This window comes from Uranotaenia lowii, chromosome 1 (assembly GCF_029784155.1).
Source record: "Uranotaenia lowii strain MFRU-FL chromosome 1, ASM2978415v1, whole genome shotgun sequence".
Classification (NCBI taxonomy): Eukaryota; Metazoa; Arthropoda; class Insecta; order Diptera; family Culicidae; genus Uranotaenia; species Uranotaenia lowii.
The window spans coordinates 69,048,464-69,069,551 of NC_073691.1; positions in this window are offsets into that span (position 1 = coordinate 69,048,464).

Consider the following 21,088-nt stretch of genomic DNA (forward strand, 5'->3'; position numbering starts at 1 on the left):
GCAGTGTCGGGTTATGAGGAACAAACTTGACCAGAGGCGCGGGAGCTAGTTCAAATGGTAACCAATTGGGATCCTTCGTTAATAAAACAAAGATCGAGCAATCGACCGCTCTCATCTCGACGCTGTTTTTTTTGGCGGAGAGGTGCTGGATTAGTGAGTCGAGTATCAAACTGGTGGGCATCGTAGTTAAATGAAGATCCCGCTGGATCAAAAAAATCACTCTGAGAGGAACATCATTCAAGTTCAGGCGGGTTGAAGTCGTCAATAAAGAGAATGTCGTCCTCAGGAACGGTAAAGGAACACAATAGGGAAAATCCGTAGGAAAACGACTCTGCGAAAGTAGCGTTTTCGGCTCGATCAAGAGGTAAGCATATTTAAAACCCCGAAGTAGAGCTTCCGAGTACCAAGATCGATATGGATCCACACTAATTCCTGATGGTTCCATGATTCGTCGTCGAGTGGCTGAAAGAACGAATCGGACAACAATCACAACTCGGAACATTGTGAAGTCGGAGCTAGTAAGGGTTCTGTTGTTCAGCCAGGTGGGGTTACCCTGCAACGTCCAGTCCTTGGTCTAAGCCACGGGGACAGCTGGGATTGGGCGCTAAAGGCATCTATTGGTGTCTGGGTCTCAGGGCGTATATTAGGCTGGAGAAGCTTTTGGATGGATGGATTCCTAAAAGATAAATACCTTGGCTTTAAATCAGATGAATTCGACGAATTCTAGATGGGATGTCACGAACATGGGGGTCGGGGTAGAAACGGGGCAACCGTCTCACTCGTTCGGTCGTTTGGTCGCCACAGGCGACGCCTGGATGGGACGGGAGCAGTGTGGTACCACGCACCACGCTCACGGCACGGTTGGTTGGTTTGGTCTCTCTCCTTGGCTATGCAGAGCAACCACACGCTTTTGGCTTTGCGCGCACCTCCGTCTTCGGCGATGGGTTTGAAACGGTCATGCAATACCACGCACTCTCGGCTGGCTGAAGCTGTTTCTCTCTGGTTATATCAAGTACGCGCTACTGGCTAAGTGCGCACCTCGGACTAAGAAAATGGTCGGTTGCAAATGACCAAACCTGCGAAGTGCAATGTCACGCACACTAGGCTGATCGGGTTCGACACGTTGGCGTTGCTTGCTAATTCCACCAACAAACACGCTGCTTAGGATTGCACGCACGGGTTTTTCGGATGGCTTTCGGCTTCGTTGACCACACACGGTTTGTCTGGACATACCTTCGCTTTCGGTTTCGTCTCTCACGGATCGTCTCAGGCTCGGATTTGCGGTTCGTTTTGAGTTGAGTTGCTGATTTAGGAGCTTGTACTGGACACGTCTGAACATGAACGTAAAAATACATCACGAAGAGGAAGGTCGACGAAAATTGAATACTTGCCTGTCAGTGCTGGCTGGCGAACCTCACCGCTGCAATCGAACTGAGGACTGGGGCGACTGATGCCGCTGGCTGGAATCAGCGCGACTGAGTCGAAGGGCTCCGAGGGCTCCGTGAAGATGCCCAAGAAGAAACGAGGAAATGAGGATGCTCGTGAAAGGCCAGAAAATGTAGGTCGGAGAGGCCGGAATCGGAAATTTCGTCACGCAATGAGAAAGTTCCAAATTCGAAAATGTTGTTGCCTGTTGGAGTGGGCTGGAGAACCTTATCGTCGCAATCGAGTTCAAGGCCGGGAAAAAAAGACTCAGAATTAGGTAAAGAATCAAAGTAGGATAAGGATTAGGATTGATTTTGGAATCAAGATCAAGTACCGAATAAGGATCATGTTCAGGTTCCGGAACAGGATCTGAATCAGGTACAGGATCAGACTAACCTCGATTCTGATCTTCAGATCGAGCTCTTTATTAATTCAAAGTATTTTGTTTCAATCGGGTATGATATCATAGATAGAAGATATAACCACAGATAAGCCTTGGAAGTCCCAACTTACTTACTTACTTAATGATCCCGCGCCGATCCTCCGGCGCATAGGGCCGTGGTAAAAGACCTCCACTGTTGACGATCCGGAGCCAGCGTCTTCACCTGGTCCCAGTCAAGATTCTCGTCGACAGTTCGGATTTCAGCGGCTAGGCTTCGCCGCCACGAATTTCTGGGTCTGCCTCTTCTTCGATGACCTTCTGGATTCCAATCTAGCGCCTCTCTGCAAATCTCGTTTTCATCTCTTCGCAGCGTGTGCCCAATCCATCTCCACTTACGTTCCCGAATCTCGATTTCTAGCGCCTTTTGATGACACCGGCGATGTAGTTCCTCATTCGAGATCCAGTTGCCAGGCCACCAAGCGCGGATGATATTCCGCAGGCAGCGGTTTACAAATACTTGCAGTTTTCACGTCGTTACCGCATATGTGCACCAAGTTTACCCGTACAGCAATTACGGATTTGACGTTTGAGTTGATGATTCGGATTTTCGTTCGTAGAGAGATCTGGCGTGACCGCCAGATGTTTCGGAGACTCGCAAATGCGAAACGGGCCTTTCTGATCCGGGTTTCGATGTCTTTTCTGGTACCACCACCAGGCGTTATCTGGCTACCAAGATACTGGAAGCACTCCACTTTATCAACTTGTTGCCCAGCTACCATGAAACTGGAGAGATTTCCTGTGTTGATCTCCATCGACTAGGTCTTTCCGACATTAACTTTGAGACCTGCTGCCTTTAAACTTTCGGTGAGGGCGTCGAGTTTGCTCTGCATGTCCGGTTGTGTTTGGGCGAGCAAAACAATATCGTCCGCCAGGTCAAGGTCGTTCAGTTGCTCCATTGTTGAAGGATTCCATGGCAATCCTCGGTTCGGTGCACAGTCAATCGATCCAGTCAAAATCTCATCCATTACGATTAGAAATAGTAGCGGTTATAAAATACATCCTTGTCTTACTCCAGCAGTTACCGGGATTGGTTCGGACAAGACACCGTCGTGCAAGACCTTGCACGAAAATGCCTCGTATTGTGCTTCGATGAGATGGACTAGTTTCTCTGGGACCCCTCGTCGCCTTAGAGCCGCCCAGATGTTTTCATGGTTAAGTCGGTCGAATGCTTTTTCGAAATCAACGAACACCAGCAGAAGAGAGTCCTGGAATTCGTTGATTTGTTCCAGTATGATTCGTAGCGTTGTGATGTGGTCCACACATGATCGTCCGGATCGGAATCCAGCTTGTTGCCGTCGGAGTGTAGCGTCGATTTTCTCCTGGATCCTGTTCAGGATCACTTTGCAGAGTACTTTGAGGGTTGTACAGATCAACGTTATGCCTCGCCAGTTACCGCACTCTGTCAGGTCTCCTTTCTTCGGGACCTTTACGAGTATACCCTGCATCCAGTCGGCCGGGAATGTTGCAGTATCCCAGATGTCAGCGAAAAGATGGTGCAACATTTGTGCTGACAGGGCAGGGTCGGCTTTCAGCATTTCAGCAGAGATGCAATCGATCCCAGGTGCTTTGTTGGATTTCATGTTTTTGATTGCCGCTTCTATTTCAGCCAGCGAGGGCGCTTCCGAGTTGACGCCATTAATGCGACTTACTGTTGGCGCTTCGAGCTGCGGGTTTTGTTGGCCATCGCTATTCGTGACTCGGAAGAGTTGTTCGAAGTGCTCAGTCCATCGTTTGAGCTGATCTGTTCGATCGGTCAATAACTGACCTGATCGGTCTTTTAGCGGCATTCTTGCATTAGTCCTTGCACCACTGAGGCGGCGAGAAATGTCATGAAGTAATCGGATATCTCCATTGGCGGCGGCTCTTTCTCCCTCTTTGGCTAGGGAGTTTGTCCAGGCTCATACTTGTCGGGAGATTGGAAACATGCATCGCATCCTCTAGCTCAAAATGTAAACATGCTTACTTAAGTTCAACATGTTTTTCGCAAATCGTGCGAAATGGATTAATTTTAATTTTCATTTTTTTCGTGGTTCAATGAATCTTTTCGCCTGAACTGCTCCCTCTGCTGTTCTCCAATAGAAAACAGCAGTGGTGTTTTCCCAGTTTTTGAGCTCCATAGTCAAGGTACTCCTCGATACTCCGCAGAAAGGTTCAGGTCCAATTAACAGTCCCTGAGATCCTTCTCTAGCTAGCTGGTCTGCTTCTTCGTTCCGTAGGGAACCCAGAATAAAAAATACTCTGTCCCTTATGGCCAGGTTCCTTAGTGAAACAATGAACTCCAATACTAGCTTGGATTAACATGTAAACGTACTGAGTGCCCGAAGAGCGACCTAGCTGTCAGAGAACATGTGGATACTATTGTAGCTGTATTCTCTTTTCAAACGGGCTGAAGTGCATTCTAGAAATGTTTGAAAGTGATACTAAGAATACTCTTAATGGCATTCGCGGATTTATGTCAACCATGTAGCTGGTGGACAGGTTTTCAAAACCTTATCGGGTACGACTATGTTCGATGTTTACTCTTGGACTTGAACTCACGCACATCGGCTAAGGAGGCAACTGACTTTCCAACTGAGCTATGTATATCCCAAGCCCCAATTCTACACAAAGTTTGCTTTTTTCCAGTGAAACTGCCCTATTTTTGAATAAAGTGAAGTGCAACTTTGGGAAAAGCTGAAAATTAATTTCCGTCGAAATTAGCATGTCTCATGATCAATTTCAAACTCATGATGTAATTTCAATTCGTTCCATTTTTGTGATTGCAAGTCCTGCTCGCAAAATCATAGAGCAATTGAGCAGCAATAGCACCCATTTTCCCGCTGTCTCATTTCATCTGCCAAAGTAGCAGCGCGATTCATTACAGGACTACACGCTAAATGACTTTCATTCACTTCCTTATTGCGCTGGGCGAAAACATTTTCCCGCAAATTTAATACGCTTTGATTGTGTAGCCTTTTCCGGTGTTTGCCAATCTTATTCCTTCGGTCTGATCTGGTCGCTTGTTTGGCGAGGTTGACACGACGGGTCCAGTCGAATGTTTTGATGCGGGGGTGGCTCTGAGGACAGCGAGCACCGGGAAATATCCTGTTGGATTGCTTGTCCGTTTCCTGGAACCCACCAAAGCCATGTCCTTTTCCATTTGGGGAGTTGTGGCAAAGTACCGAACCATTCAAATTGATGGCGCCCACCACAGCAGCTGTTGTCATTTTTGGGAATAAGTTTTCATAACGCCGTCTTTTCCTAAAATTTCAACAACTTCTTAGGACGGTAGGCAAAATTTCATAATACAAACAAACGATTTCGTTTTCAACTTAAGGCAACTATCGACTTTTTAAAAAATCATAATTTACTTTAAATCGGTCTGTTTGGTGAAAGTAGCAGCAGTGGAAAGGTTTGGTTGAATTTTTGGGGCGAAGATGCGCTGACAAGTTTAAATTAAAGATCAAAGTCAATTTAGTTTTATGATTATTACATCAAACAGCGAGAGCCGGCTCTGGTGAGATCGTTGAGATGGCGCGATAAAAAATGGGAAATATTTTCCAAGCGGCTCGGTTCGGAAGATCACAAGAAGAGACAGTTCAATTGAATACCGCTTACATTCTATTTTTGACATCAGGTTAAGATTCAATAAACATGATTCGTTTGATTTTTATTTACTTTTTTCAAAGCTTTTCAATGTTAAATTTATGAATGACTGAACTGAACTTAACAAGCTTTTCGCTTAATTTTAATTTAAACGACATTTTTAACTGAGCTTAAATAAAATAGAAAACTAATTATGTTTTCATTTTGCTTTAGTTCCGTATCGTTCTCGTTTTCGTTTTCGTTTTCGTTTTCGTTTTCGTTTTCGTTTTCGTTTTCGTTTTCGTTTTCGTTTTCGTTTTCGTTTTCGTTTTCGTTTTCGTTTTCGTTTTCGTTTTCGTTTTCGTTTTCGTTTTCGTTTTCGTTTTCGTTTTCGTTTTCGTTTTCGTTTTCGTTTTCGTTTTCGTTTTCGTTTTCGTTTTCGTTTTCGTTTTCGTTTTCGTTTTCGTTTTCGTTTTCGTTTTCGTTTTCGTTTTCGTTTTCGTTTTCGTTTTCGTTTTCGTTTTCGTTTTCGTTTTCGTTTTCGTTTTCGTTTTCGTTTTCGTTTTCGTTTTCGTTTTCGTTTTCGTTTTCGTTTTCGTTTTCGTTTTCGTTTTCGTTTTCGTTTTCGTTTTCGTTTTCGTTTTCGTTTTCGTTTTCGTTTTCGTTTTCGTTTTCGTTTTCGTTTTCGTTTTCGTTTTCGTTTTCGTTTTCGTTTTCGTTTTCGTTTTCGTTTTCGTTTTCGTTTTCGTTTTCGTTTTCGTTTTCGTTTTCGTTTTCGTTTTCGTTTTCGTTTTCGTTTTCGTTTTCGTTTTCGTTTTCGTTTTCGTTTTCGTTTTCGTTTTCGTTTTCGTTTTCGTTTTCGTTTTCGTTTTCGTTTTCGTTTTCGTTTTCGTTTTCGTTTTCGTTTTCGTTTTCGTTTTCGTTTTCGTTTTCGTTTTCGTTTTCGTTTTCGTTTTCGTTTTCGTTTTCGTTTTCGTTTTCGTTTTCGTTTTCGTTTTCGTTTTCGTTTTCGTTTTCGTTTTCGTTTTCGTTTTCGTTTTCGTTTTCGTTTTCGTTTTCGTTTTCGTTTTCGTTTTCGTTTTCGTTTTCGTTTTCGTTTTCGTTTTCGTTTTCGTTTTCGTTTTCGTTTTCGTTTTCGTTTTCGTTTTCGTTTTCGTTTTCGTTTTCGTTTTCGTTTTCGTTTTCGTTTTCGTTTTCGTTTTCGTTTTCGTTTTCGTTTTCGTTTTCGTTTTCGTTTTCGTTTTCGTTTTCGTTTTCGTTTTCGTTTTCGTTTTCGTTTTCGTTTTCGTTTTCGTTTTCGTTTTCGTTTTCGTTTTCGTTTTCGTTTTCGTTTTCGTTTTCGTTTTCGTTTTCGTTTTCGTTTTCGTTTTCGTTTTCGTTTTCGTTTTCGTTTTCGTTTTCGTTTTCGTTTTCGTTTTCGTTTTCGTTTTCGTTTTCGTTTTCGTTTTCGTTTTCGTTTTCGTTTTCGTTTTCGTTTTCGTTTTCGTTTTCGTTTTCGTTTTCGTTTTCGTTTTCGTTTTCGTTTTCGTTTTCGTTTTCGTTTTCGTTTTCGTTTTCGTTTTCGTTTTCGTTTTCGTTTTCGTTTTCGTTTTCGTTTTCGTTTTCGTTTTCGTTTTCGTTTTCGTTTTCGTTTTCGTTTTCGTTTTCGTTTTCGTTTTCGTTTTCGTTTTCGTTTTCGTTTTCGTTTTCGTTTTCGTTTTCGTTTTCGTTTTCGTTTTCGTTTTCGTTTTCGTTTTCGTTTTCGTTTTCGTTTTCGTTTTCGTTTTCGTTTTCGTTTTCGTTTTCGTTTTCGTTTTCGTTTTCGTTTTCGTTTTCGTTTTCGTTTTCGTTTTCGTTTTCGTTTTCGTTTTCGTTTTCGTTTTCGTTTTCGTTTTCGTTTTCGTTTTCGTTTTCGTTTTCGTTTTCGTTTTCGTTTTCGTTTTCGTTTTCGTTTTCGTTTTCGTTTTCGTTTTCGTTTTCGTTTTCGTTTTCGTTTTCGTTTTCGTTTTCGTTTTCGTTTTCGTTTTCGTTTTCGTTTTCGTTTTCGTTTTCGTTTTCGTTTTCGTTTTCGTTTTCGTTTTCGTTTTCGTTTTCGTTTTCGTTTTCGTTTTCGTTTTCGTTTTCGTTTTCGTTTTCGTTTTCGTTTTCGTTTCGTTTTCGTTTCGTTTTCGTTTCGTTTTCGTTTCGTTTTCGTTTCGTTTTCGTTTCGTTTTCGTTTCGTTTTCGTTTCGTTTTCGTTTCGTTTTCGTTTCGTTTTCGTTTCGTTTTCGTTTCGTTTTCGTTTCGTTTTCGTTTCGTTTTCGTTTCGTTTTCGTTTCGTTTTCGTTTCGTTTTCGTTTCGTTTTCGTTTCGTTTTCGTTTCGTTTTCGTTTCGTTTTCGTTTCGTTTCGTTTTCGTTTCGTTTTCGTTTCGTTTTCGTTTCGTTTTCGTTTCGTTTTCGTTTCGTTTTCGTTTCGTTTTCGTTTCGTTTTCGTTTCGTTTTCGTTTCGTTTTCGTTTCGTTTTCGTTTCGTTTTCGTTTCGTTTTCGTTTCGTTTTCGTTTCGTTTTCGTTTCGTTTTCGTTTCGTTTTCGTTTCGTTTTCGTTTCGTTTTCGTTTCGTTTTCGTTTCGTTTTCGTTTCGTTTTCGTTTCGTTTTCGTTTCGTTTTCGTTTCGTTTTCGTTTCGTTTTCGTTTCGTTTTCGTTTCGTTTTCGTTTCGTTTTCGTTTCGTTTTCGTTTCGTTTTCGTTTCGTTTTCGTTTCGTTTTCGTTTCGTTTTCGTTTCGTTTTCGTTTCGTTTTCGTTTCGTTTTCGTTTCGTTTTCGTTTCGTTTTCGTTTCGTTTTCGTTTCGTTTTCGTTTCGTTTTCGTTTCGTTTTCGTTTCGTTTTCGTTTCGTTTTCGTTTCGTTTTCGTTTCGTTTTCGTTTCGTTTTCGTTTCGTTTTCGTTTCGTTTTCGTTTCGTTTTCGTTTCGTTTTCGTTTCGTTTTCGTTTCGTTTTCGTTTCGTTTTCGTTTCGTTTTCGTTTCGTTTTCGTTTCGTTTTCGTTTCGTTTTCGTTTCGTTTTCGTTTCGTTTTCGTTTCGTTTTCGTTTCGTTTTCGTTTCGTTTTCGTTTCGTTTTCGTTTCGTTTTCGTTTCGTTTTCGTTTCGTTTTCGTTTCGTTTTCGTTTCGTTTTCGTTTCGTTTTCGTTTCGTTTTCGTTTCGTTTTCGTTTCGTTTTCGTTTCGTTTTCGTTTCGTTTTCGTTTCGTTTTCGTTTCGTTTTCGTTTCGTTTTCGTTTCGTTTTCGTTTCGTTTTCGTTTCGTTTTCGTTTCGTTTTCGTTTCGTTTTCGTTTCGTTTTCGTTTCGTTTTCGTTTCGTTTTCGTTTCGTTTTCGTTTCGTTTTCGTTTCGTTTTCGTTTCGTTTTCGTTTCGTTTTCGTTTCGTTTTCGTTTCGTTTTCGTTTCGTTTTCGTTTCGTTTTCGTTTCGTTTTCGTTTCGTTTTCGTTTCGTTTTCGTTTCGTTTTCGTTTCGTTTTCGTTTCGTTTTCGTTTCGTTTTCGTTTCGTTTTCGTTTCGTTTTCGTTTCGTTTTCGTTTCGTTTTCGTTTCGTTTTCGTTTCGTTTTCGTTTCGTTTTCGTTTCGTTTTCGTTTCGTTTTCGTTTCGTTTTCGTTTCGTTTTCGTTTCGTTTTCGTTTCGTTTTCGTTTCGTTTTCGTTTCGTTTTCGTTTCGTTTTCGTTTCGTTTTCGTTTCGTTTTCGTTTCGTTTTCGTTTCGTTTTCGTTTCGTTTTCGTTTCGTTTTCGTTTACGTTTCGTTTTTGTTTCGTTTTCGTTTCGTTTTCGTTTCGTTTTCGTTTCGTTTTCGTTTCGTTTTCGTTTCGTTTTCGTTTCGTTTTCGTTTCGTTTTCGTTTCGTTTTCGTTTCGTTTTCGTTTCGTTTTCGTTTCGTTTTCGTTTCGTTTTCGTTTCGTTTTCGTTTCGTTTTCGTTTCGTTTTCGTTGTGTTTTCGTTTCATTTTCGTTTCGTTTTCGTTTCGTTTTCGTTTCGATTTCTGAATTTTTTTTAATGTTAAATTTTATACAAAAAATTAAATCCATCAAACATAAAAAATGGTAAATTTTTCGAAAGTCCATCAGAACCCTTCAGTTTGGAATTGGCTCATCTGTCTCGTGTGATGTCAGGTCGTCAAGTCGCGTCGCGTTGTCTCGCGGAAGTGGATGTGAAAAACTGGCCGTCTAGCTTCTCTGACTAGCTCTGACAGAAGCCGGTTCCAGCTGACTGACAAAGCGGCTGACTGGGACTTTTCCGCCCCTCGAGAATGATGAGAGATCGTGAAAGATTCGACGTTCAGTGGCACCACAGATTGACTTAATGGATTTTGCACTCTAAGATTTTTTTTTTCTCTCCAACCCTTTGCCAAAACGACGGCGCTATGAAATCCGCGTTAGATTCAAGTATGGGCTCGAGAATTCTAGTCGAGGATAGAGAGCACATATACGGAAGGGCTGTGCATTTTTTGTTTGTTTCGTCTCTATTTGGCTAGTCGGCTGCTTTTTCTCGAAGCTTTGCCGTGTCAGCAAAAAGGGCTTGGATGTGGGATATTCGTTTCCTAGCATGGTGTTGCTCCCAATTGAGCGGCAGCTGTTGTTATTTGTAGAACGCACCATTTGACAACGAATGGTTTATTTTTGAGAACTGCGAATCTTTACTTCGTTTTGCCTAGTGGAGCAAGATGGATTGGGTTTATGACGTTGAGAGCGTAGTTTCGAGACTGATTTGACGTTGTCCTTATGGGTTATCTCATTTTACATCTGCAGTTAGTTTTTGGTTTGCTGGCATACTCCTTAAAACGGATGGACTTAAATTGGTTTTCTTATCTGATTACTTTTCTTGAGAGTATATTGCCTTTGAATTTGTTACTACAAGAATTTTTTTCTCGGAACAACACAAAAATTAATTCAATCGAAGCACAATTTTTTATGTTTCTTTAGCAAAAATTACTGATTTACAATGTCTACATGCTTAAGCGCTTCTTATTCAGAAAATATGAAAACTTATTAAGCTCAAAAATATGTGCACATAAAGCTACTTGAACTAAAACAAGCTGATCAATTGCCTATTTTGTAATTCCATTTCATCAAAAGATTCAAAAATTTACTAAAACTATCTAAAAAAAATTAAGTTAGGAGTAGCTACCATATCATCGATGATGCTTAACATTTGCTTCCAATATACAAATGAAGATATCTTTGTCCAACATATTTTTCGCTTTTCAAGGTAGTCCCTATCCGCAATCATACAGAACCAGTGCAACGCGCCAGGGGAAATTGAAATATCACCTTACAATTTATGCCCACAGTACATGTCTATTTTCGATTGGATATTACTTCCTCCACCCACACCCATAAAATCAGCAAAAACTGGGGCCAGAGGGAGGGAAAAGGACACCAGAATACGGATTAGATCCCCCCAAGCGAATGTGATTTGTTACCTGTTCCAAGCATAAACTTATGCCCTACAACACACGGGTTGTCCTGTGCCAGCTGCCCAATGTGAGCTTGTGAGCTCTTCGAAATACAGAACGCAAGATCGGCTTATCGGACAGCCAATACTCAATTTCCTGGCTCATATTGATCCTTCCATTCACGACGCGGAAAAGTTCCGAAAGGGGTAGAAAGTAGAAAGGGGTCATTCTGATTGGAGGTCTTCTAATCTTTCCCATGCACGCGATACCAAATGCCATCCATGGTGTGGTGTCGTCCTTCGAAGGATTCAAGAACTCCTCAGTGTAATGGTGCCTTCCTCCCAAGCTACTCTTAACACCCTTCGCTAGTATGAACCAGGCGAGAAGATCCATACATCTCGTGTATATGAATATAATGTTATCCGTTTCGGTCCGAAACAGTGCTTCTGATTCACCACCGAGTAGTTGTTCACAACCGGAAGGAGGAAAGCAATAAATAACGTAAGAAAATAATGTCACTCAGTCAGTGTGCGAGCGAAGGAAGAGTCTGTGAAAGTCTACCTCCCTTGGAACCGGAGTCATACATATGGTCGGTCGCCAGCGCCACACAATCACAGAACGCTGCTGGCTGCCGGTACCGGAAACGCATTTGAGGCTTCATCATATTGAAGCTTCCGTTTCGATTGGTGTTCGATGGTTGTTCCGAATGTGGTTGCACCGAACGTCGTTAAACGTTAACAACTCTCATAATTTCCTTTTTAGTCAGGTATATTCCAGTCACCCATTTTCATTGGATGTAAATTGAACGATAAAAATGCAAAATCGTATTGATATAAATCAATGATTTCGAAAGTTATTTTTTAACTTTGAGGGGCCATAACTTTTACTAAACTCTTAATAACACCTTTGTGTTTCACTAAACTCTAACTAAACACTAAACACTAACATACTCATTTAAAAAATGTCATGCAAGTGGTTGAATTTCCCACAAAAAAACAGAGTTTTTCTAAAAAAAATCTTTTTTTTAATGGTGGCACTCATTACTTTGAGGGGCAAGGGGTTTCTAACTTCGTCGGAATAATTCCTGACTTCAAAACGTCTTCATAATACTTTTCACGATAAACTGTTCAGTAGGTCTCGCGACTATACGTGACATACAGTCTGTTACATAAGATCAAAAGTAATTAATTAAAAGATCCCTGACTATCACGGAAAATAAAAATCTCTGCTTACCCAGATGACCTTACGCTCCTGATCAGAAATGATGAAGAGTTTAATTTAACAATGTCATGCTTTGATGAGTTTCCAAATACTGCTGGGATTCGAATTAATCTGAAAAAATTAGAGTTCATTAGATTTAATAACTGCCCATTAAGGCCCCAAAAAGTTAAGTAATAAAGAATTATCAAGTCCTGATCAACCGTTTGAACGCTACCTGTGCAATTCACGCTGCGCGTCCCTTGTCTTTTCTAGGAAGAGTAATAATGCTAAATACCTACATGCTCTCGAAATTATGGTACATTCAGAAGAGATGAGAGCATAAAAGCCACCTTAAGGAAAGTGCTAACCATAGAGAACAGCCGTAATACGTGAATTACATCATTGTTTCGTGTTCAGACACTCAAATAGTCTATTGCCTAATTGAATGAAACTTGGAAAAGTAGATAAAAACGTTTAAAAATGCATTTTAAAAAATTTTGCCGAAAGCTGAAAACCAGTCACTGTAGGGGCATAATGAGAAACCCCCCGAGGCAGTATGAGCACCATTAATGAAGGCACAATGAGCATTTTCTGCCGGGGAATCTAGCAGCGAATTCGACTCGATGAAGTCAACTGAGTAAAAGAGCTACAGCTTAACTTGTATCGTCTGACGATTTGGCCTATTGGTTAGATGTCGGAGAGGTTATCAGTAGACTCGAGTTCGATTCCTGTTTGAGTGGATTTTTTATTTTTGCACATACCATTCAAGATTGTTTTTTTTTTATTGTTACATTATACGGCTAATAGCATCAAAGCATCATCCGTCAAACAAAACACCAGAAACCTAATCCCCCTTATTCTGCGCCGCGCGTGAGGTGACGATAGTCGAGTCGAGTCGGAGTCACGTGAGTCTTATCACCTTATTTCCGAAGCCGATGTGACAGAGGTTCCATTCTCGTCTGTAAATGTCACTACAAGCATCGATTTGTCACTCACGGTGACTACTAGATAAGGATAAGAACTCAAAAAGTTCATTCTAAATGACGTTTCTCACCTAAAGCGACTACTGAAATTGGGTGACTCGACTATCGTCACCTCACGCGTGGCGCAGAATAAGGGGGAATGTATGAGCATGTGTTAATTCTTTGAATTCTACAAACAGACCTAGATTATTTTGTCATTGCTATGTTTGATGAATCTACGCCTCACCGTTTAATGCAATCATGATCATGAATGATAAATGAAAAAAAAAATCACCTCCACCAGGAATCGAACTCGAGCCTACTGATAACCTCTCCGATATCTAACCAATTGGCCAAATCGTCAGACGATACAAGTTAACCTGTAGCTCTATTATTCAGTTGACTGCATCGAGTCAAATTCGCTGCTAGATTCCTCGGCTGAAAATGCTCATTATGCTTTCATTGATAGTGCTCTGTTTGCCTTCAGTGAACAAATTAAAGTAAAAACGGGTTTTAAAATTGATTAAAGTGAAAAATAAAAAATTTTATGAAGTTGAAAATTGAGAAACAATGTGTAGATCATGTTGCAGTGCGTATATTTCAGATCAAGATGATTTAAAGGTCATAAAAGCTTATTTGGTGGAGCGCAAAAATTATAATATTTTCGTCACTTGAGAATCTAGCTGGTTATTATTTAATATTTCTGTAACGATGAAAAGGATATTATTTTTTGGTGAAAAATTAATACTATAGGTAGTACGAAACAAGTCCTCATGAAAATTTGTTTAAGAAAATAAGTACTTATGTAGAAAAATGGAGTGCTCATTATGCCCTGGGTGCTCGTTATGCCCTCATCTACCCTATCAAATTTTTCCACCATCGAATGCACACATAGCAGAAATTTAAAAAAAAAGCTGCGGAATATTTTCTATAGCGTTCCCAATTTGTCAAAATCAAAAGAAATCAACTATATTTAGAATATGATAAAGGTGAACTTGAACTAGAATGTTACATAAGTAAGCAACCAGACACGAATTTTCATAGAATTAAGTATTGTACTAAATGAGGCGTTGTTTTAAAGTGGTTAAAAATATTCATCCAAAGGTTTAAGACGAAAGTAAAATCAGGAATATCTGTCAAGGCTGTGCGAACGGGGGGAGGGGGAAGTTTAGTGGTTAAACACCCCCCCCCCCCCATGAAGATTTTTTCCAAGTAAAATTTCCACCGTAGTAACGGAAGATTACTTGATCTTAAAATGTATTTGAAAATAAGTGTTAACAAGCAAGTCAGAATTTTTTTCGCCTTCGGCGGAATGTCGACATAAATCACCCTTGGCTTGTGGCATTTAGATCTACGACACTATTTGCCGTTCACGAATTGAAACTAACTTTGATTGTAGATTTCAATTGTCAGTTCAATCAACCTATTGTACTGAAGCTCAAAACTTGATATAAACAAACCCTACCTTGTCTTTTGAATGGTGTTTTATTAAGAAGTTCAACTAAATAAGAACAGAGTTTAAAATATTTTATTTAACATAACGTTTATGTCATTACAAATGTTAAGTTGGTATAAAATGTTCTTAAAAAACAATTTCAGACTCTGTTTTATTTCGTGGTTTTTGTTCTTCTACATGCTTAACAAAAAGGGTTTTAATAATTTACACAAAGCCACAAAAATTTACATTTTTCTGAGGTGCATTGATTTTAAGTGGTTATTTAAACTAATTCGGCTGGCTCGTATATGAATATGCAACTATTTTCATCAGCTTTTGTTATTGAAATGACTTTTGAAAATAACTAAAAATCATTAGACAAATTGCTGCACTTTTTTGTTACAAAAACTCAAATCAAAAACGTATAATTTAAAAATAAAAGCTTTATATGAATTATCAACTTTAAACATTATCAAGTTTTTTTTTACACTTTCTGCGGTAATGTCAAAGATACTTGTAATGTTATGTTTTAATTTTTTCAACTGATAAAGTTAACTTATTAGATCATGCATCATTATCATCAAAATATTTTTCCTTAATTGGATGAAGGAATCAGATTTTTCATGAATGTAGGTTTTTTAGTTAATCAGTTATCAGTTATGTTTGATTTCACTTAAAACTGATGAATTTTTAATTTCTATATCATTTCATATTTTGTTTACATTTTCGAATAAATTTACAGAATTTTATAGTACAGTTTTTTTCAAGTTTATTATTAACTTGCCTGGTTTTATAGTCAAGCTTTTTAAATTTTTAGAAATATTTTAAACAAATTTGTTTTTTAATTTTGAATTTTTGTTTTCTTGAAACATAAGCCTTTAACTCCAAAATTTCAACAAGAAATCATAGTTTCTACCTTCTGTTCTTTCTAGGAGCCAATATTTCAATCGAAAGTGACAAATTACTCAGAGCTTGTAATTTTAAGCTAAAAAACCTAGGATTGAAAATTTAAAAGCTTTTTATTAATATTTTTTATATGAAATCTAATTTTTTTTGGATCGGTCATGATTTTTAAATTAATCTAAAAAGTTTGAAAAATCGCTCGAAGTAGCAACTTTTAAACTAATTAAAAATACGCAGTGAGGCTTTCAATATGAATACCAAAACTTTGAACTCCTTAGTTTGAATTTTGTATCAGTTTTTATTTATCATTCACGTTATTACTCATTTCCCAAAATTTCTTTTTCAGATTGATTGAACATGAAGTTATTATTTAAGCATCAAAAATTAACTTTTTAAGCCGTTTATTTTGATAACTGGAGAATTTGACGTTATAGAAGGTTTTATTTCTGGCTTCTATTACTGGTACTTTTAAAAATAAATCTAAATATATTCTTTTTTTTATCATATTAAATTGAACTATCAAACATTGAATTAATTCTGTTCAAAATTCATTTCTTCTTCAGTAACACTAGTTTACAGCATTTTTGAACATAGTAAACTGAAGGTCATTTTTAATGTAAAATCGGGCGCTGAATCCGAAAATGAAGTTCAAAAAAATCTCAGTATAACCGTTTTTGAGTTATGCTCCAAACATGAAATTTTGGAAAAATTAAAAAAGTTCTTGTACTTAGATTGAAATATCTCGGAGGGAATAACAGTAATTGGAAATCTATCTTTTGCATATTGAAGGTAAATAAATTTTCTATCGATCATCTGAACACTGTTATTGCGTATGATCAGCAGTATTGTTGATATTAGTGACTATATGATAGAAAAAATTATAAAAAACGCATTTTTTTTAGAGAAAATTTTGTTTCATCGAAAGTTTGAGACTCGATGGTAACATTTAAAAAATCTGGTTTTCTTTTGCGCTTAAATGTCAATTTAAAACAAAGATTTCAAGTGGTTATTTATCAAAATCGGTTGAAAATTGAAGAAGTTATGGCTACTTTACCATAACAGTATTTTTTGTAGTTTTTAATAATTTAACGAACCGCAGTACACTTATCATAGTATATGAAAAATGAAACATGATAAATCTCACTCGCTCCTAATTTAAATTATATACTAGCTCACCTTAAGATCCCATGCCAAATTTCAGGATGATCTGACCATAGGGAGGGGTTGCTTGAGTCTCAAACGTAAATAAAATTTTAAGGTATTTTGCCCGGGAGAAACGAAAAATACTGGTTTTTCATCAATAACTTTTTTCATCACAAGCCGATTGTTTTTTATGGTTAATTTTCTTAAAGCCTAAGTTAAGACAAATATTTCACCCGAAGACTGCAACTCGATTGGGTTTGAAACAGGAAAGTTATTGTGGTTCCAAGATTGTATTTTGGTCGAAAATTCACGTATAAAACGCAATGCGTAAAAAGTACTCATTGGGTTTTGGACAAAATTTGCGGCCTTTGAATTGCACTAACTTTTTTACTACAAGTCCAATCGTGTTGCAGTCTTCAGGTGAAATATTTGTCTCAACTTAGGCTTTAAGAAAATTAACCATAAAAAACAATCGGCTTGTGATGAAAAAAGTTATTGATGAAAAACCAGTATTTTTCGTTTCTCCCGGGCAAAATACCTTAAAATTTTATTCACGTTTGAGACTCAAGCAACCCATCCCTATGGTCAGATCATCCTGAAATTTGGCATGTGTCCTTCTGGTAAGCTAATGAATAATTTTGACTTGGAGCGAGTGAGATTTATCATGTGAGATTCTTCCTATACTATGATAAGTGTACTGCGGTTCGTTGAATTATTAAAAACTGCAAAAAATACTGTTATGGTAAAGTAGCCATTTTGATTTTGATAAATAACCACTTGAAATCTTTGTTTTGAATTGACATTTAAGCGCTAAAGAAAACCAGATTTTTTAAATGTTACCATCGAGTCTAAAACTTTCGCTGAAACAAAATTTTCTCTAAAAAAATGCGTTTTTATAATTTTTTCTATCATATTGTTACTAATATCAACAATACTGTTGATCATACGCAAAACAGTGTTCAGATGATCGATAGAAAATTTATTCACCTTCAATATGCAATAGAGGGATTTCAAATTACTATTATGTCATCCGAGATATTTTCATCTTAGTACAAGAACTTTTTTTATTTTTCTAAAATTTCATATTTGGAGCATAACTCAAAAACAGTTCTACTGAGATATTTTTGAATTTCACTTTCGGATTCAGCGCCCGATTTTACATTAAAAATATCAGTCAGTCTATCAACTTCACGATTTTTTTTAAAATTTTGTAAACTAGTGTAATTGGTAATTAACATTTCAAATCGCTATAAAATATTTTTTGTTCAAATTAAAAAAAAAAAACAGTGGAATTTTTCATTCAATTCATTCACAACTCTGTATTTTGGAAATGATTATTTTAAATTTGCTAAGACATTCTTTTGAAAAATTTTTTTTCTTACTTTCATGTCTTATCGAAAATTTGAAACTTTCATTGTAATATGTTTCGAAAATTTGGTTTTTTCATCAGTCCTTTTTTTTAAGTTTGTGTGTTAATCATGAGTGAGAAACGGTGTAAGTACTCTCTTTCCTTTTTTATTATTTATTTTTGGTATTGTTATTATTTTTATCTAAATTAAATTTCGAACCCAGAACCCCTCTTCTACACCCCCCCCCCCCCCCCGTCCACCATGGACGGGTTCTTCGCGCGGGCCTGATATCTGTATTTAAAAATATCCAATGATAATTGGAAAAACGAGGCAGCCTTGTGGCTGGTATCAGAAGCTATTGTATACGATGTTGTTTATTTTGAAAATCCTTGTCTAAATGTATTTAAATTACATATAAGAAAGCGAATATGGAATAATTTTAATGTTTTCAGAAAATCTTTCAAAAATAATCTAATCCAGGATAACATTAATTAGATTAAAATGCTTGTATTTAGCTTTTAAGTGAAGACAGATAAAAGGTTTCTTTTCATAACAAAAAAAGATAGATCACACTTTCATTATAATGAAGAATAGAATTATAAATATAAATCAAGTAGTTCAACAATATTGGTCGTTAAACACATTATTGTTTAAAACTTCAACTCCAATTTCAAACGGAAATACAAATAATTCAAACTTTTGAAACACAGATCCAAATAAAAAAAAATGTTAACTTATGTTCGCATCTCATGCTACTTTTATTCAACAAGCTCAAATAAATGTTTCTCTACACTTGCAAACTGCAACGGTGGAAAACTAAAATTTATAATGGATTAAAGTTTATCATCGGTACATTTTATACGGCTTTTACTAATTGAGTTTTTTCGATGAGTGAAACAACTTTTTTAAATTTACGTAACGTTTCGGGATACTTTTCTTCACCCATCATCAGACGTCTGAAAATATTAACTGTTATTGAAAACTTTGAACTGTGAAAATTAAATAACATTTATCAAAATAACATTACTTCACATTACTTACAAAAAATAAAGCAGCACAATTTTATTCTGTTCGGCTGTTTGTAAACAAACCGGCATGCAGCCGAACAGTCTGCTTTAGTTTTTGTAAGTGATGTAAAGTATTGTAATTTTGATAAATGTAATTTAATTTGAATTTTTAATAAAAGCAAATATTTTTGGACGTCTGATGATGGGTGAAGAAAAGTAACCTGAAACGTTACGTAAATTTAAAAAAGTTGTTTCACTCACTGAAAAAACTCAATAAGTAAAAACTGTATAAAAATATATTTAAAAAATATACGGTTATTAAAAATAGGTCTTAGTGTTTGTTTGCTTTGCTGTTGCACCGTTGCAATTTGCAAGTGTATAGAAACATTTATTTGAGCTTGTTAAATATAAGTAGTATGAGATGCGTACATAAGTTAACAATATTTGGTTTGTATTTGGATCTGTGTTCCAAAAGTTTGAAATATTTGTATTTCCTTTTGAAGTAAGAAGTTGTAGTTTTAATTGAACTACTTAAACATTTCATGAAATAGCAAAATATGCCTTATCTTGGTCAACCTCTGTTTTAATGGTTTTAAACCCATTCATAACTACAAAATAAAACATTTTCTCTATCTGTGAAGTTTTCTTATGCCAATATAAGAGATATGGAAAATATTTAATCAAAATTATTAAATGCGATAGTGACGAACAGAAATCCTTGATAAGATATTTCAATAAAAGGTTCGGGAGCCGTTTTTTAAACAATTGATTAAACTCTCTTTTCAATTTGCTAACCAGAAATCGCTTGAGTATAACTTAATGAATTATGCAATTACAGTTTTAAGTCATCTCGTAAACTTTGCACGTTATTTGTTCATTTTGAGTGTGGTGGCCCACAATTTTCCACAAAATTTCTGATAGAACTTGGAAAAATTGATTTATTAATAATAAATATTATTGCCAAACGATAGAAACGTTGCAAACTCGGTTATCTTTTTAATTTTATCCCCTTTAATAAAAAAGTTATGAAGTTAAGATAAAAAATGACTCTGAACAACCCACCTTAACTCAGTCATGAGGCGAAAACTGATAGTTCAAGTTGATTTAAAATTTTAAAATGGGTTGATCTCAAGCCATCCAGATAACGGCGATAAAAGTTGTGAGAGTCAAAAACGGTCATCAACTATAAGTGACAGTTCGACAGTTTCGATGAAAATAGTTTACAAGTTGACTTTCAATTTCAGTATCCTTCTTAATACATGCCGCCAGAGGATAATGGACAGTGTGATGCTAAACCCATGTGTGTTCGTTAACACCATTTCTTGTATTTGCGGAGTTCCCGAAGAAAACCACAATTTTAATAAAAATTTCTCGAAATATGTAATCAAAACATTGATTCAAGGCAAGATCTGAATAACCCGGGTGGTTAAAACGTCGCAAAAAAATTAGAATGATAGTTTCTGATTATAGCAATGGATTCATGAATAAAAATAAACACAATTTATTTGAACTTTAATTTTGTTTTATTTTTCAGTTCTTGAAACAAATACCTTTTGCCCAGGTATTTAGTATTGCCGGTATTAATTCATAACCGAGAGTTGGAATATCTTTTAAGCTTTTGATGAAATAAAACTGAACTTTTAGGCACTGAAAACAATATCGAAAAGTGCTACTTTTTGGTTCTGTTTCTTTCAAAAGTATAGTCCTCGACCTAATTGATCAAAAACTTGCATGGTCGTCGGCAAGCCTTGAACAAATTTGCAGTCCTCTTTTTACCACTTGGAGTTAAAACATATCGAGCAGGGAGGGGGGAGGGGCGATTTTAAAAAATATCCCAAATTATTAATAAATTGGTACAAATAGGAAAAAATTCTTCCATGCAACAAAGTTGAATAAAATCTTTTTTACTCCAAAATTGTAAAATCACGTTATTTTAGATTGAAAATTTGAAAAATTTTTAGTACAAAAGATGATACAATTCTTATATTCAACAATTTGACTTTTGGTGTAGAAATTTTAAAATTTTTATAACATGATGTCATTTTGTTGATAAAATACATGAAACGTAATTTCCCCCCCACCCCCTTTCGGGATTATCAGAAAATGTAAGAGGGGGGAAAGGGGGACAAAAGAAGAATTTGAAATTTGATCCGGCCTAATTTTTTTACCTTAATCTGATCTGGAGTGTCAATATTCGTGAGTGTTCAATATAACACTATTCGAAGTTTAGCTGCTTGTTATTTTATTCGGGTGCATCCAC